The 18,378-nt window shown below is 42.2% G+C and overlaps 1 protein-coding gene across 13 annotated transcripts in view; it reads left to right on the top strand.

Moving 5' to 3' along the window:
• Positions 1-18,378, top strand: part of LOC119022586 (membrane-associated guanylate kinase, WW and PDZ domain-containing protein 1-like) — a 101,193-nt gene that overhangs the window by 12,128 nt on the left and 70,687 nt on the right. The window lies entirely within an intron of this gene.

Raw genomic sequence — 18,378 nt, 5'->3', positions numbered from 1 at the left:
TTTCCAGAATCACTGTAGCTGCGAAGCTAGAAGCGTTAGCATGCACCCCGTCTGACGTGGGTGCACCGGCTCCACCACGTCTCAATTCACTTTGAGATCTCAGGGCCTCCAGTGACTCAGAGTAAGCTCTCTGGAGCTAGTTTATGTTTTTTTTTTTTACATAATCTTTTCTTTTTAACATTTTAAAACAATCCCCTTCTACTTCACCCCCAAAATAATCAGGTAACCATGATGCTACTGTTGCTGCTATAAAATGACAAAAGTATAATTAACTGAGTCCACTAAAATGGTTAAATGATTAATTGAACAATCAACAGCAAAAATGTGATTCTGATAAGTGTTTCTGTTTCTGTTAAGAAATGCCAAACACTGTACCTCTGTTTGTCTCATCTGATAGTTAACTTTATATCTTTACTTTTTTGTGCATTTAAATATGTCTCATGGACTTTCAGGGAATTGTGAAGAAGTAAAACAACCTAAATATATTTTGTATTCAGTCAGATGATTCTGAAGTCAAAGCATGAGAATGTGTCAGTGGAGTTTGTTGAAAACATTTGTTAAAGGCAATCAATGCGGACCGTAGCTCCGTATGTCTAACTCTTGTTAAACAAGAACAGTCGTTTCCTCCATCATTTTTTTTTTTTTTAAATGCACCACTTCCTGTGCAGCAGAGGAAGTTTCCTGTCAAAGCGGAGCTCCCTGTTACAGTAGGTGTACAGAGCAGGAAAGGTCAAACCCTTCACTGAATTGCAATAATCAGATCAGCGGCACCAGTTGGCCACACAGTCAAAGAAAACATGTATTTATAGAAAACAGCTGGGAACGGTTACTGTACTGCAGGTGAAGCTGTTGTCAGCACAGATGTGATCTCGTGCACAGAGCCTTCTAGTGGTGGAATCGTGTACCATGATGATGGTGGATCAAAGTCCTGAAATAGTGCAGTTCATGTTGTTCAGTCATGTTGTTGACAATAAAACACACTTTTTACAGTCACCATGTGTTAGAAACCTGCTACTGATTATAATTCATTTTTACAAAGGACGGTGTGGAAGGGAAATACTCTGTGTCATGAGTGGCATTCAAAGATGCTCTCATTCTGGAGTGTGTTCACCTTCTGTAGAACCTGAGCTGATCGGCAGGTAAATTATTGGATATTATTTGATATTATTTCAAGTATGGATCACCTGATGAACTGAACATACCCATCATCATTAATCGAGGAGGCTGATAATCAATATTTAGAGTCAGTATAGTTTGCAGTGAAATTGTAAATCTTGGCGTCAAAATCTGAAAACCAGTGATGGAATTAAATACTCAGGGGCTGTTCCTGAGTATTTACATTTTCCACTATCCTTCCACTTTTACTACGTTTATTAGATGAATTTAGTCCCTAATTACGCAACAGATTCAGATTATTCAGTTTTGATAGGCTGTTACTTGGGCTGTGTAACCAATCATATGGTGTTGACATCGAGGAAGGAGGCTGGATCAGAGCCAATTAAACATGTTTTTTAATCTGCAATAATTTATCTATCCCTGATCAAACAAGGCCTTATTAAACTGACACACTGCTGCGTTAGTATAGAAATGTGTTGATCATGGTTTTAATCACGTTCATATGGATGCAGTGTGACTTCAGTGCGCTTTGTCTGTTTGGTTTGCATCTTATGAGCATGAACAGATGCTGCGACCGAATGTCTGAAAGAGTTACTGACTTCCACAAGACTGTATCAGGTGTAATGAAAGAATGAATAGTTTCCCATTCTTTTTAACCTGAAGCACCTTGATATCGATCGACAGTATGTAAACTATGACTTTAAACAATCCTGAGGGTTCAAACGAGGTCCTGTTATAGTTTGGGAGTAGCTGGCAGCCTCTGTGAGAACAGGTTGATAAAACAAAACGGAAGAAATTAACATGAACTCGTTCACGTTTTGACTGCGTGAACTTCTACATCACTGTATTGATATCTGTCCTGAGCACTGCTGCTGTTTACAGAGGTGTGAACCTGACAGAGAGGTGCCACTTCTCCATGTTTCCTATAAATGCAGCCACACACCCACACACACACACACACACACACACACACACACACACACACACACACACACACACACACACACACACACACACACAGGAGCCAGAGTCGGCAAGCAGAGCCGACTTTGATGTTTGAAGTTTAGAGGAACCCGTCCAGTTTCCCCGTGATCTTGCTCCCAGAGTTTTTACCTTAGAGGAGGTGGAAAAAGTTCAATCACACCAGAGGACTGACAACTTCAGACAGGTTCAAACGCCTGTGTGAGCCCTGTGTGTCAGCGTCCGCTTTATCTCTGCCATTCACAGTCATGTATCTGCGCGTGGTGGCAGGTGGACGGACGTCTAATCTAAATGAAAGCAGCTTTGCAGGAACTGGCTTCCTCCATCTGATTCTCTCATCATTGTCAAGAAGCTGGGAGGCCGCTCCGCTTGTGGTGGTTTGACTTAGTCACAGTAGCGGAAAGGCCACAACATGCGATTAGCGTTGTGAGGGAAGCCCATCTGCTCGAGTGTGTGTATCCATGGAGCTTCTTTTAAACAGCTTCGAATAAATGAAAATGAAACACATTATGAAAAAAGAGAGAGAGAGAGACAGATTGAAGCTGCTGTCGACAGAGCTTTAACGTGATAAGGAAAAAACAAGCACTTTTAGACTTCATGTGTTGAGCAGCTCCACACAGGCTGATTGATGTGTTGCATGTAGACAGCTGTGTGTGCAGCTGGATCTCATCTGCATAATACCCATAAGACATTTCTCTGTTGACTGGCACAGCAAGCTGATCAATCCTTCAACCTGCTTCTCTCGACAGTTTCAGTCGTTTTTTCGCCCAAACCTTGGTTTCTATGATCTGAGAGGAGGCAGCATTTTCTGCTTCTACACATTACGTTTGTTCAGTCACGAAACTGTGCAATTACTCGCATAACTAAAAGAAATTTGTACCAGTAAGGAAAGTAGTTGCCGTGTCCCATGGAGTGTGTGAGGATATCCACATAGTAGTTAAACTTTCTCTGATCATGCAGCCTAACATTACCCAACAATTTTGTGGCTTATCAGTCAAGTGTATGAAATATACTGCAGACTGTCTCTGTGGTGAGTAACAGACATGCAGATCCTCCTTGCACATGCTCGTCTCCTCGATGTGAAACCCTCTTCATTATCGCTGTGTTGCGTTCTTATAAACTCTGAGGCTTGTTCACCTGGCAGGAGCACGCGTCCCTGGGTCTGTCGGTTCACACCTGACATCATGAATATTGACGTGCGTTACGACAGCTTGTGATCGGATCTCGATTTCTCATCGCTCTGCACAGTTAAACACGTTAGCTACACCGCTGTGACAGAAGGAAAGAAATAGCAGTGTGCGACATTTGCCGAATTTAGAAGAAGGCCCGAATAATTAAGAATTTGTCACAGTCTGCATTTCACAAAGTTTGTTAATCTTCTCCACATTGCACAATTCACAAAACTGAACAATTGTATAAGGGAGTCTGGGTCCCGCAGAATGAGCTGTATTATGCAATGAGATAACATCTGTTTTTATTAAGGTCAGTGTGCCAGATTTGGTTAAGCTGAAAATGTGTTTAACTTTTATAAGAAAATAACAAATTGGTTACTTTTTGACTCTGCCATCACCTGCGAGTGGCTCTGTCAGATTTACAGTTTGGTTTATTGTGTTGGCTCTAACAAAAGTCAGTAAGGTTGAGGTTGATAGGATCGTCGTTAGTTTTGAAATATTTGGTCATGAAATATTTTTTAATCAATATTTGGTCATAAACCATTACGTGTGTGACAAACTGGTACTAGATGAGAAGTCGGGTGGTTACGAAAGTGAACACTTCTAATCCTGAATGTCTGCACCGGTCCAATATTTGACGGAAGCCCCACAAATGTGGACGTCACGGTCGCGCCAGAGGAAAAGACGAGCTGTCACCAAATTATTCATATTAGTCATATTCGGCTGCCCCCTTTGGGGAGCGCAGACGTCCGCGCCAAATTTCATGGCAATCCATCAAATAGTTGTTAAGATATTTCCGTTTGGATCAGAGTGGCAGACCGATCAATGGACATTTCCATCCATGGAGCCAAAAAAACATGAGCTGTGACAGTTTGATTGTCAGAAAAACGGCTGGAGCTAGAAGTAGTTTTCAGGATCGATTCATCTGTCACCAAAACGTCAGAAAACTGAAATATTATCATAATTTCTGTCTTCACCTTCATCATATCTTTAATCATAAACTTCTTGCTCTAGTCTCAGCAACTCTCCACACAACCAAGAGATATTCAGAGAGAGAAAAACAGCAAATTATTCATTTTTTGGCATATTGGCTTTTTACTTAAAAGATGATTTGATGATCGGAATAGCTCATGAAAGACTTCAATTGAAAAGAAATTAATTGACCGGTCGTCTTTCATCTTGTAAAGACATTTTAAGATGTCTGAGTTTCTATTTGTATCTCCGTCTGCGCTGTCCTGATGTACAAAAGTCACGTCTGACTCTTCGGTCATGACCACCGGGTAAACATGTCAAGTGAACCTTCCTAAAAACCAATATTTTCCTTCAGTCCGTTGGCCCACTTTCACATATAACTCTACCACAATCTGACACATGCCTCCGCCTATCAAATCACTGTTTTTCTCCCAGCCGTGTGTGGCTCTGATTCACTGTATCTCCAGAGTAAATTTAGACTTTTTTTTTTTTCTCTGATAAAGTGAAGTAATGATGGAAATATTTTTCTTGAGCTGTGCGTGTCAGCTCGCGTCACTTTGAACACTTAACTTGTGTAACTCGGTCCCCGTCTGATCTCGCGTTACGCTGCCTTTGTAAAACTCAACCTGAAACCGACTCGAATCTCATCGAGCTCTCAGAAGGAAAAAACAACAAAAAACTCTTGTTTCATGTGTGTCTCTGTTCTCAATATAGAGCCTCGGTGTGAGGTTATATATGGTAGCCGAGGCTGTTTAATCACTAAACCTTCACTGGAAATGCAAATTTATTTTGAAAAACGAAGAGCAGAGACACCGGCGTATTTTTAAAACAAATCAGCAGGCAAGATGATAAAAGGGTAAATATCTGTTCCTGCTGCTCCTCAAAGTGAAGGGAGAGACATACATGATATCCTTCTAATTCAAACACAGTGCAGATTAGTCCCGTCACGGTCTGGGACTGTTTGCAAGCTTTCTGTCTGTCGGAAAGGGAGGGAGTGACCTTGGGCTGCAGCTGTTAGTCAGAAGTTGGCAGCATCTGGCTGTGCTGAGGGGGCGAGGTGCGACGGTGGGGGAGTCGGGTGCACTGAGGAGAGAAATACTTTGTGCCGAGCGGGTCGGACGGGGTTAGACGGAGGACAGGACGGGATAACTTGAGCCGTCGTTTGTGTGCAGCGAGACAACGGGAGACGATCTAACATGCTGAGGACCGCTGAAAGTTGAAACACATAGCGAGGCGCGTTTCAGTCCATCCACGACACATTTTGGACGCTTTATAAATCGACCAATTAGGAAAAGATCGATTTCCAGCAGAGATGCAACATTTTCATAGTTTTCATCACCTGCTGATCTGCAGCCAGGGACTGCTCGGAAAAAAAACTGTCCATATTGGTTTCTTCAAGGAAAACCGTTTGTCTTTGATTTGCGATGCCATAATGTAAAGCCTCTTGGCAGCCAACCTCTCGAATATTTACCGCCAGAGGTTCTGAGAATCCTTGAGCCTTCAAACAAGTTTTTTTTCGGCTTTAAAGAAAGTTTTCCAATAACTGTTTCTGTTCGCGAGCGCAGGATGGAAATATCCAAACTTATGGATTCTGCAGCTTTTTAAAGATTGGTTCACCCAGCTGAGATATTTTCTCTCACTCACCTCTGGTGGTTTTTTCTGTCTAGCCACGCATATCATTTCCATTTGCTGTGGTCTGGAGATGTTGCTCTCTGTGATGTCTTTCTCTTTCATTTGTAGTGCACGCAGCATTAAAAAAAAAACTTTTTTGTCTTAACTCTCAACAGTGTACTGATTACTCTGGTCTTACTCAGTCCTCAATAGCAAGAGTTTTAGAGTCACAGTAGTCTGGGCTTTTAAAATCATCTCACCTGCCGATTCCAAATTAAGTTTCTTTCTGTGTTTTTAGTAAACGGGCAAAAAATTTACATCCACTGCTCTTGAGCCGCCTGCACTCACTTTCCAGCTCATCTGAGTTGGTTTTCAAAGTAGATATTTGCACATCAATACATTCAAACAGCATTGCTCCACATAAAATGGTGCTTACTTACATAAAAAAACATCCCTTTGAGGCACATTTAAAAGGGGATTAAAATGTGCAATTAATTAACTTTTAATATTTTAATTGATTGACAGTCCTGATGTTTATATAAACACATTTTTTTTTTTGCAATTATCCCTCAAATGTGGTTATGAGGCACTTATGCACAGATGCAGACGAAATGAAGGCAGGATATTTAACAATTGAAGGGACAAAACATCCAAAATGTCTTCAGAACACTGAAAATGGAAACTGGAATTACTATTGATATTTATTAATTACCACAAGTGTTTTGTTGTTGTTGTTGTTTTTAGTCTCCGACTCACCAATAGATACTAAGAACTTTAAGACAAACAGTTATTCATTGGGATGAACTTGAAGAAGAAGCTGCTATAGTTAAGCAGTAAACTCTGCAACAGTCTTTCCATCTTTATATCTTTCCGCTTTAACAATAAATAGTTAAGTGAGTTTATCTGTGAGTGTCTCATCTTTAAACACTACACGTTTAGAGAAATCAATGCAGACCTTCATGTTTCTGATCTGCCGTGTGGATTGAACTTTTCTGGTTTACGTTCTTGCACGATTCGAGCAGGAAGAGCTTTTGAAAAGGGAACAAGGTTTTCACTATGTTTGGCCACAGTTAATACACATCCTTCCTTCTGTTGGACCTTCAACTCATCCCTGCCTTGAACGTGACTGAGTGAGCGCTGTAAACGGTCCGGTACTATTATCACCACCTCTCTGCCTCTGGTGGAGAGGCGAAGGACGTTGCAAAAGAAGATATTACTACAGTTCTTACTGTTTATCGCCTAGAATGTCGAGCATACGCCGTGCTGGTTGGAGAAGAAAAAATGAGAAACCGGCTCCATTTTAAGGCGTGAACAGGACCAGCCGACTGTTTATGTCGCGCCATCAGCTCCATTTATAAATCTGCCTCATAATTCGGGGCGATGTTCTGCGTGCTTGAAAAGTATCTGGTCGCCGGTTTTGGGTGGGAAAAAAAGAAAACAGGCTCTCATTAGGAGAAAACTGGAGAGGACAGGACTTGACACTTCATGTCACATCAGACACAGTGAATCAGCGCCTCATTAAAGCTCCCACAGCAGCCGCAGCTGAAACACAGCGGAGGCAGAATCCACACATGAATGTTAAGTGTAATGATTCCTGATCCAGAGAAATGTTTATTCTGTCGTGTTATTTTTTTTCCCCTCGTCAACATTGTGTGTCATTTTTTTTTCTCAGCCCTCAAACAGTCACCATCAATGGTTCCCAGTTAATTTTCCTTCATGTTTCAGAGGTGCAGCTTGTGCCACAGGATCTCATTATGTAAGATTATGTCTGAGCAGAGAAGTGGAAACTGTTTAAAGCTGGAGGTAGGGAGATAACAGAGGAGAGCTTGAAGCTTTGATCACAATACTCCAGATACTTCCCTCTCACATTTCCGTTCTCTTTTTGCTTTTGAATCAGGGCGGCAGCTAATGTTTGCCTTAATTTTTCGTCCAATGATTATTTTTTTTCTCAGTCGTTTGATCTATCGAATGTCAGAAAACAGTGACAAAAAAATCACCAAACTAAAATTTATTAAAGTTATAATCATAGAAGGCTGAGGTCATGTTCACACCTGTAGTTATTTTAGGTCTGCTGCATGTTTACACTTGACTTTTAAAAAGTGATTGACTAGTTACTCGGGTATTGATTGTGGCTGCATCATCGGCACTACATGGACCCGCACCAGGATTTGATTTCCCCACGTTTTTGTGGAAGCGACTTGTCAGCGGCCTTTCCATCTTCAAGAATCTCTGCTCCACATCGCCTCTCATTCGGCTCAGCAGGTGTCATTCCCCCATTTATTTAAAAGGCCTCACCCCTTTTTTTCTCTCACCCTGTCTGCGTCACATGGTGGTTATCTCCGTTCACACACTCCCATCTCAAATGTCTCGCAATCATCTCTGTGCTCGGAGCTGTCCGTCTGTGAAGGACAATCTGCAATTTCCTGCAGTCTAAAGGTCAAACGTTTGATGGTTTGACGGAGAACGGGGAACAGCGTGCGACGGCCGTCTAACATCACACAAACGTTCATCTTTATTCTCGAGCAGTTTGAGGCAGCGAAGTTACACGTTGGTGGTCTCGTTCGGTGTCCTGAGGTGGTCCTGAACATTTTGGAGGAAACATCATAATCTTTTTCCGCATTTTGTCTCCTGTCATTGTGCTTCTGGTTGGTCACGGATCCATTTTTTGTGAAGGCCGAAGTCCTTCCGTTTGTGTGCGTTCCTGCTGTAAATACACACATCGCTCACAAAATGGACAGACTCTGTTCCCGGCACCATCTGTTACATCGTCACCCATGGGGACGCTCGGGAGATTCGCCCGACGAATCAATCTCGTTGCATCACCAAAAAAAAAAAAAGCCAGGAGCGGTGCGTGTCTGGGAACTAGTATCTGACAACAGAACATCAGTTTTTGTTGTTGTTTACGGGCTGTTAGATTCACTGTCTGATTGATTGGTTGACTTTGACCGTGTTTTGATGGGAACGTAATGATTACCACTGTCACTTTTTCAGGATTCCTCTTCACCCTCTCTCTCTCCCTTCCTCTCTCTCTCTCTTTGTCTCATTCTCTCCTTTTCTGTTTCCTTCAACAACAAAAAAAAAAACAGGAAGCAGAAGTCAGTTGTGATGCGCCGCTTCAATTTCCCTGAGGATGATTAGGTTTGAAGAGGCAGGCCTGATGCACACCTGCGAAGGTTTTGCAGCATCATAACAACGCGGACCGGCTGCCGAGATCCAAGGCCTCCCTTTAATCTTATCTCAGCTGTTGATCCCCCGCCGTCAATCCGCCGCGCGTTATCTCTGCTTTCAGACGGTTTTTGATAGAGACTTGAGACGTGCATCCTGCTGTAAGTGAGTCATTCTTGCATCTTTTTTTTTTCTCCATCTGTTTTGAAGCAGTCTCCTCAAACTCAACTGTAATTCTGAACACTGTTGCCTCACTTTACTGTTTTTTTTTTTTTAAAGCATATTAGCTAATTCCTCCTGACAGAACATGCCCAGCTGGTATTTCGGGGGAAAAAAAAAAAAAAAAGTGCTTCCTCTCAGCACAAAAATTCTTGTACCATTGGGTAAACTGAAAGAAATTCACATGACAGATTAATTTAATGAATCTCCCTGTGGGGCCTCCTGTCTGTCAGCTATCTCCCCACACACAGCTCCGTATATCTGACTGATAGCCCCTCGGTTACAACGGCTATTTCTGTAAGAGTGGGTGTTCCATATATGTTAATTAATATTAGGTGTAACTCAGATATATAGGTCACTGGATGTCCCACCATTTAGGCTCTCCTTTGAGCCAACCCTGCTGGTTTGTTTGTGTGCCGCATCAACAGCACACGGCTCCCCCCCCCCTTTCAATTACAGCCCTCAAGGTACAAATTAGTGGTTATTACGCGCCCTGGAAAAGGCTCTTCCCTTTTCCACTCACTTCATCCACATGCAGGGATAATTCAACTATAAGGTGGTTTGCTTCCCTCGTCTTGTGTTTTCATTGTGAGTTTCATCACACGAGCCGGCCGAGCGGTGACACACTCGTCCCCTTGGTGTGACGTGTTCCAGTCCGCCGCCGCGGCAGAGGGGAGGCAGGCGAGATATGGGGATGTGTATCTCGTCCCCGTCTCATTGCCCGTGGTCATCGGCTCCTGTGAAAGAGGGGACTTTAATCACAGAGGGGCCCTTTGTGTGTGACGGCCAGGCAGGCAATGACATTTAACAGAGGCAGCCAGTTAGAACTGATGGCATGCTCGCATACCGACCGAAGCTTGATGCTCTCCATCAGCGACGGGGAGGATTCACTGTTTTTACATGTGTTGCCCAGGGGGAGGGAAAGAAGATACAATGGACACATTAAAATAGCATCTTTGTGTGTACATCTTTATTTTTTACAAACATGGCACAGAGAATTGTTTTTTTCTGTCCGATAAGAATAGAGATCCTGCCATCTGGAGTGTGTCAAGTTTGGTGTTCCAGTATTTAAGGGGAACAGTCGTCCATGTTTAGTCTATGTTGAAATGTTTTTGGCGCGTGCAGAATTTATAAGCAAGCGTCTCTGTTTATCTGGGATGCGGCCCACGTGATTCAAGACTGACCGTCCTCTCAACCGCTCCCCCTCAAGCTTTCACTCGTCCCTTTTAGTCTTTACAATCGTACCAACCGTTCTTTCTCCTCCCTGCCTCCTCTTTTTTTTTTCTTCTTCCTCCATCCTTTGGCCTACTCAGCTATTAACACAGAGCGGAGGGAGCGGTAGGCCCGGGTTCCTCTGGTTATATTTAGCAATGAACAGATGCAGCGCACTGGAGCGGAACACACCGCCTCTGCTCGCCTCGGTGTGTGTGTGTGTGTGTGTGTGGCCGTGTGCGTCTTTGTCTGTGACTCTTCCTTCTTACCAGTTCTCCCATCATGCACTGCTGACTCTGACTCAGCAGCACAGCACTGGAGAACTGGGTCAGAACTGGCCCGTCTGCCCCCTCACATAAAGCATCCATATGTTTCTGCGTGTCCAACTAGGCGGAAGCAGAGAGTCTGTTGTAAACTAGTGTTTGAAGAAAACATCCTCATTCACTCTTTTATAAACTATCTATACTCATTTCTAGGGCTGCAGCTAACAAGTAGGTGATTTTTTTTTTAACCTGTGTCCATTTTATTAGTTGGTTTGTGAGCAGAATTGCAAAAAGCTACTGAACGTATTTCCAAAAAACGAGGATGGAGGAAAGGTGTTGGCCCACAAGAGACCCTGTTAACATGTGGTGTGGATCTGGCTACTAAAGGGATGGATCCTGATCCAAGATTTTCTTTTAACATTGCGAACATTTTATTCATTTATTTTACATTTTCATTCAGTTCTCAGGGAATTTACACGTTGATATTTATGAAATAAATCAGGCACATTTAAGTGGCCACTATCTATGAGGTAAATACAAAATGTGAGTAGATTGCATTATCAATCAATTGATTTGTCAATTAAACATGAGAAAGCAGACATTTCATAACAGCAACAACACTAATTGTCCAGACAAACACTTCGGCTTGATATCATGGAAGATTTGAAGGTACACTATGTAGTTTTAGGGAACAGAACAATCTTCTTTTTTATGCCTAAACAAACTAAAGAAACACAGAGGTGTTAAAGACTTTCGCTGAGTTATGATGCTCCAATTCAGGGCTCCTGTTTTGGTTTCCCAGCCCGACTGAAACACATCTTTGGACTGGGAATAACACGAGAGCGGCCCCGGGTGTGGCTGCTTATAGAGGTAATTATAGAAGGAGGAGGCAGAGGACCGGTCCAAAGCCTTATGGCGGACCTCTCTGTGATTGTTGTTTTTTCCTCTCCACCCCTGCCACACTGATTGCAGGGCTCCTGGAAAGCGGCAATAAGGAGCTGAACCCGCCGCTTTTATATCTGAGAGAGCGAGAGAGAAGCCGAGGGAGAGAGTGTGAGCGTGTTTAATTGACATGAGGAACGTAACCAAATGTGTCCCATGTCTAATATTATTACCCTGTCTTCTGTATCAGCTCCCGTGACCTCTCAGCTGGGATAATGGGTGTGTAATAGCTGGAGATTGCAGCTACTCTATCACACCAAGAGAGCCGAGTGAAACCCATCGCTGAAAGCAAGAGTAGTTGATTAGTTTTGTCCGTTGCAAACCCTCCCGGTGTTCACCTCTCTCAGACGGCCACTCCTTATATTGCTGGATAATGTAGAGTTAAATGCTCTCATCTGTAACTGGAGAGTCCAGTGTTGACTGACGGGATGTCCTGAGACCCACAGGAAGCCGCCCGAAACAATGGAATTCACTGTTTAAGAACCAGCATTTCCAGTTCCTACTCCGCGGCCATTATTTGGAATCGGCCGGAGGAAATACAATATTATTTGTCCTCTGGAGGAAATGCCATCTCTTTGTTCTCAGTCTGAGCTCTGGGTTTATCAGCCTGAGATGGTGCGAGAGCTGCATGACACAATGACAAAAAAGGGCACTTTAAAGATTTAGAAGACGGCCCCATAGAAATAAAAACTGTAATGGACGAGCACTGGGTGATTTTGTGGCTGTAATTGTGTTTGGTGTGCCCCAGTAGAGCACCGCAGAGGTTGGAGGAAGGATGCAGACAGAGCGGAGCCCTCTTAATCAAAATGTGATAACAGACGGGGTTGTGAAAGCCCCAGCTGACCACTGCGTCTGACATCTTCTGTACAGCAATGCTCTGTGTAATATTAAGCACATCTGCATGTGTTGTCTGCTGTTAATGGGGCAATTTGTAAAATATGGCTGACTGATGCCTCTGCAAGCAAACAAGAACATCAGCAAGAAGATTAACTATTTCTATTTGGCTTTTCTCAACACCTGCCACCGGGTCCTCGTGCAGACTGGAAGAGCCTGTGTTTGCATTTTCCCAGGTAACGTTACGTACAGTGAGTCCGACGCCAGTAAGAAAGAAGCAGGAGGAGATCTTTCCTTCAGTTATTTTCTTTTTTGACCTTATATTTTGTAGTTTTGATGGTGGAAACGTTACGTCTTTTGTCCACGGGGGCCTTGAAAAATTGACAAAACATCTAAAGTTCCCTGTATGTTTGTATGTATGTAACTGAACGAACATTATCAACAGAGTGAGACGTTAACAACAGTGTTGACGTCCGTGTGCCGTGCTGCCCTCTACAGTTCTGGAGCTACCTTCAAATTCTCTTCTCTTTTTCTTTACACATACCTATGCACTGAATATACAGCTGGAGCCGGCATCCAGTAAGCATTGCTCAACACCAGAACTGTAAACGGGATGAAACAGCGAGTATGTGCGAAGTGCTTCGAAACGACTTACTGCTGTTTTTCGGGGGCTGTGATCCTGCCGGTTTCTGGGATGCAGATCAGTAATTTTTGGGAGTCACTGCCTATTAATTCATACCAGCCATGGAATCAGTAAACACGTTCACCCAAGTTTTTTTTTTTTTTTACAATTAAGTTTACGACCAGATGAAAGGAACAATATCTTGTGTTGATTTGTGAGCTTAAGAGGTGAGAATGAGCACTTCTTCTTCGTCTTCTTCTTCTTCTTCTTGAAAAAGCAAACAAACTTGTGTCCTAAAATTGCAAACTATTCCCTTTTTAAAGCGTGTCATACCAGGTGTGATGAGTCCTGGAGAGCGATGGGACGGTTCACCTCGACAGTGTCACATCAGTCCAACACCCTCTGGTGGGGATCAGGCCCAGGAAGGAGTCTTGTCTTCCACCTTAATCCTCTCTGTCATCACTACAGGTGGTGTTTCATTAGGTAGACCAGTGTGTGCGTGTGTGTGTCTTCCAATTAATACTCAATTGTCTCTTCTCCTCTACTCAAAGTGAGGGTAACCTGCCTGTCATTTAATACCTAACCTGTGCCAGCGGTGACTTCCAGGGGAAAGAGAAACACACAAAAGACAAGTCTGACACATAAAAACAGAGCTCCCCTCAACATGTGTCGACCATGTTTGCACTGACTAGACACGTGCGCTCAGACTCTTGGCAGGCGTGCTTGCGGTTTTTCTCTCCACTCTCTCAGATTACTCCAGGAAACTGGGTGTAGTTACAAAGATCCTTTTCTCCTTGGTGATGTTTGTGTTTGTTTTGAATCTATTTCAGTGTAAATAGTAGTAAAACAAGAGTTTGTTTGTTCCATTCCCAATGTTGCCATGCTCATCTTATCTTGTAATATGTATTTTGATGACGGTAATTAGCCACTTGCCAATTGCAGAGTATTAACGTTACAGCGTTCTCCCACAGAACAGCTATAATTTAGGGATTTTTTTTTCCTGCTGTCCCGTATAAACCAGCACATCCCTGTGTGGTCTGCCTCTTAGAAAGAGAACATCTGTGCTTTGCTATTCTATGAAATCCATTAGAAGTATTGGTTACAGATGAGCTGCAGATTGCTTGTGTCTGCCATTCAACTGATAATGAGTGCCAGCAAGCGTGTTTGGAACGTTACGTCGGGCTGATTTCAGTATCGATTAATCTGCTGATTACTTTGCGAACAATGGTTTTAGTCTATAAAACACCAAAAATTGTGAAAAATGCTGATCACAGTATCCCAGAGCACACAAGTGTCATCTTCAATTTGTTCTTCTTCTGTCCGACCAGCAGAAAACACCCAAAGATGCTTCATTTATGCTCATAAATGACGAAGAATGTTTCACATTTTTGCTTTACAAAATGACTGAAGTGATTTATGAACTATCCAAATAGTTGGGAACTTATGGACTGATCCATTAATTGACAAATTATTGCAGCTCTTCATGACAAATTCATGGTGGCAGTAGTAGAAGAGGAACAGATATCTTTAGATCCCCACCCTGTAAAACTGTTATTAAGTTATAAATTCTTATTGAGACTTGTTATACTCAAGTACATTTAATATCAGTCTTTTATTAAATACTTTTTGTATGGGTGACCTCATTTTTTGTTGTTAAAAAAGTAACCACGATATCTTTACTTGTACTTAAGAATGACTTTTGGCTACTTTTTACAACACTGTTCATAATAAGCTTCAATAATAATAAACTTTATCTTCAAAACGTGGTTAAAAAATGCTTTACATTCTATCTATCTATCTATCTATCTATCTATCTATCTATCTATCTATCTATCTATCTATCTATCTATAATTTAATGATTTATTAATCCTCATCAGAAAAAGTAAAAAGTAAGAATAATATATGTTCATTTAATCAGTATTTCAGGCTGTTTTGAATCTCCAACTCCAACCACAAGAGATGAAAAAAAGAAATCACATCTTTGAGGTCCTTTATAAGTGCTGATATCTGAGATCCACCACTGGGGGGCAGCAGCCCATAATGACCACACACGCTTCATCTCATTCACTTGCCGGCTCTGCGTTGCTGTGGTAACGGCTCTGTGTGAAGCAGACTCTCGGCGGCGAGGCTCGGAGACACAGAGGGCAGTGTTGAGCCGGAGGACGGGGGATGAATCCCAATCAGCAGCTGAACAGAACACACACACCTCGGCACAACAACAAACACGCTCAACGTTGACGTCTTCAGATTTACGTCCACTCTCTATTAGCTGTTGATTCGATGCGTCTACATGTTCGTACCAATAATCAGAACCACAAGTGCTGTTTGAGTGTCAAGCTCTCTGTTGTGAAATGGAAACCATCTGGCCTGATTGACAGGTAGTAGCGGTGGCTCGTAGTGATGGCAGCTGCTGTGTGGTGCTATAGGCTGCAGCTGCTTCACAATCTTCCGCTGATGTTTTAAGCAGCCACTGCCATATGTCTGTGTCCTTTTGCTGTCTGGCCGCTGCGTTTTTTAATGCAGAGATTGAGCTGAATCCTCTCCAAACGTCACTGATTTTATCCCATGAAATAAAAACATCACAGCGTTTTTTCTTTCTTTTTTTTTTTTCTTAAAGACCCAGATTCATGTTGTGTGTGTTTCTGTATCTATATGAGCGAATGTGTGAACCACTATCTCCTCAGATGTTTGACAGCACACACACCCACCCTCTTCCCAACCCCAAAAAATGAGACAGGGATGCATAACTAGATTTAAGGTTATGTAATGCTGACTGGAGGCATGGAGGATGTGTATAATCCACTCTTATTTGGGTTAAACCCATCTCTCTCTCTCTTCTCTCTCTCACTCTGTCTATCTGTAGGAGGACAGACAGAGGCCTCACCGCCTCACACTGTTCTCTGTACTCTCCTCGGCCTCCTGCGTGGCTGAAAAGCACCGATCTCCGCTGTCACACACAGTCTTTTACCCTCCGGCCTCACAAATATCTCGGTTCCCAGGAAACATCTCTCAACGGCGCTAATTTCTCTAGTGTCTCCGATTTTCCCTGATGGAGTGATTTCATTGTTAGGAGGAGGAAGAATATCCTCTCCAAGCTCTCAAATAATCCATCTTATCATCTCGAGACAGACTGAATGTCAGGTATTTTCAGTATTTTTGCTGACAGATGGAATGATTGCATTTTGTGGAACTGCAGCTAACGTTTATTTTCGGTCTCCTCACTTTCTCAAGATGACTTATTCAAATTTATTGCTGCCGGTTTACTGTAATAAAACACTAAGAAACCAGCAAATATTCATATTATAGTTGCTGGAAACAGTGAAATTGTTGCGTTTTTGTTTAAAACATTTGAAACTATTGTTGCGGACTGATTTTCTGTAGATCTGTAGATGTCTAATTCATGAATTATTTCAACTTAGATTTTTTTGCCATCGTGGCTCAGTGGATGGCAACGTCGTCAGTCAGTTTGAACACTTTAGTCCAGACTAAATATCTGGACTAATGACTTAGCTTTGACTTAGCATCATTCCTTGGCTTTTTATATGCATAAGACCATTATTTGTCCAATGATCAAACACATGCAAAACTAGGGAATTCCTCACTGATGTATGCGTTGTGTGTCATGGTACCTAGTTAGCATATAGAGAAGCTTAACAAAGAAGGTGAATGATTATCTATTACACACACACTTTAAGCTAAATGCTAAGCTCAGGACTCTGAGACGCTCACAGTGAGAATGCTAACATGCTAACACCGCTGGAAAAAATAAAATTGACCAGCACCAAAACACAACATATGCTGGTCACCAGCAAGACCAGCATATGTTGTGTTTTGGTGCTGGTTTTGGTTCTGGTCTATGCAGGTTTTTCCAGCAGGGTTAGCATGTTAGCATTCTCATTGTGATTATCTTAGAGTCCTGAGCTTTGCATTTAGCTCAAAGCACCACTGTGCCTGAGTACAGTTTCATAATAAGCTAACATGGCTGAGGGCTCTTCGTCTTCTCTCTGTCATATACAGGGATGTTTTCTTTTAACTTGTGTGAATAATTTATTTTTCTTAAAGGGGCCATTTGTAAGATATATCCAGTATTTTGCTAATATTATCAACAGTTTGTGAAGAAATGGCAGTGTTGACATTAGGATATGTCAAACTGAAGTTATATCAACTCAAGTTAGCATGCTAAGAATCTAGTCCCGGCCCATCATGTCCTGTAATTTTGTGCCATGGGGGGATAGTCTGAGAGCCTTTTTGAGATGCTAAAGAGGTAACTTGCTACTTAGTCTTATGAGAAAACAAAAAACTCAAAAATAGAAATAAAGGTGGTATTTTCACACTTATTTTCCTCAGGGAAAAAAAACAAAACCAAACAAAACATCAGCTGAATTCAAGTCATTTCTCTTTTACCAAACTAAAAAGAGCTGAATCGCCTTGCTAACTCTTTCTGAAACAAGCTAACTTACAAGCTACAACTCACTGAAACAGTATTAGCTCAGTGGCTTACTGAGCTACTTGCTCACGGCAGCTAGCATCACAGCTACAGGTACACTGCAGTAAGCACCAGTGAGTTGTTGTTGTCCTTTTTTTTTTTTTTAATACAACATTGCTACTGTAAGCCTCTAAAAACAGGGAGCAGTTGGAGTGCATGTTGTCTTAATAAAGGCTAAATGTCCTTGTAGGCTATTTAGGTCAGGCTTTGCTGAGACATATAAGCATTAATAAAGTGATATTGATTATATTGATGTGTGCTCTAAAAGAGCTTTATGAGCACTGACTCTGGTTCTTACATTAACACACACTCACACAGCGAGTGTCTATTTTACTCATTGTACCTGCAACAAAAGCTCGTTTTGTTGGGCTTATAAATATCAGCACAGTTCAGGCTATACAGGCGACTGTGGATTAGCAGACACAGTGTGTGAGAATGTCCAGCACATTCCCCGTAACATTGCGCTGTATCTTCTTGTGCCCAATACAAGGATCTCCATTCAATACACATGAATTGAACAATTCAGCGTGTGTATTGTTCAGAAAGTCTGTGGAACACTGCAGCGCTGTGGTTGTTGAGTTTAGATAATATCTCCTGTTTTCTCACCACATCTGGTTGTTTTTGTTAGATTTTAAAGCTCTGTTGTGTGTGTGTGTGTGTGTGTGTGTGTGTGTGTTACATGCTGCTGGGAAACCACTCTAAATGGGTCAAGAAAAAAATAAACTCTATTGTTTGATTCAAAAGTCTCAAATACTGTTTAATACTTTGGTTAAGCTGCATGT

The sequence above is a fragment of the Acanthopagrus latus genome, chromosome 7, assembly GCF_904848185.1.
Source record: "Acanthopagrus latus isolate v.2019 chromosome 7, fAcaLat1.1, whole genome shotgun sequence".
NCBI classification, from domain to species: Eukaryota; Metazoa; Chordata; class Actinopteri; order Spariformes; family Sparidae; genus Acanthopagrus; species Acanthopagrus latus.
This window is presented reverse-complemented; position numbering and strand designations above follow the sequence as displayed.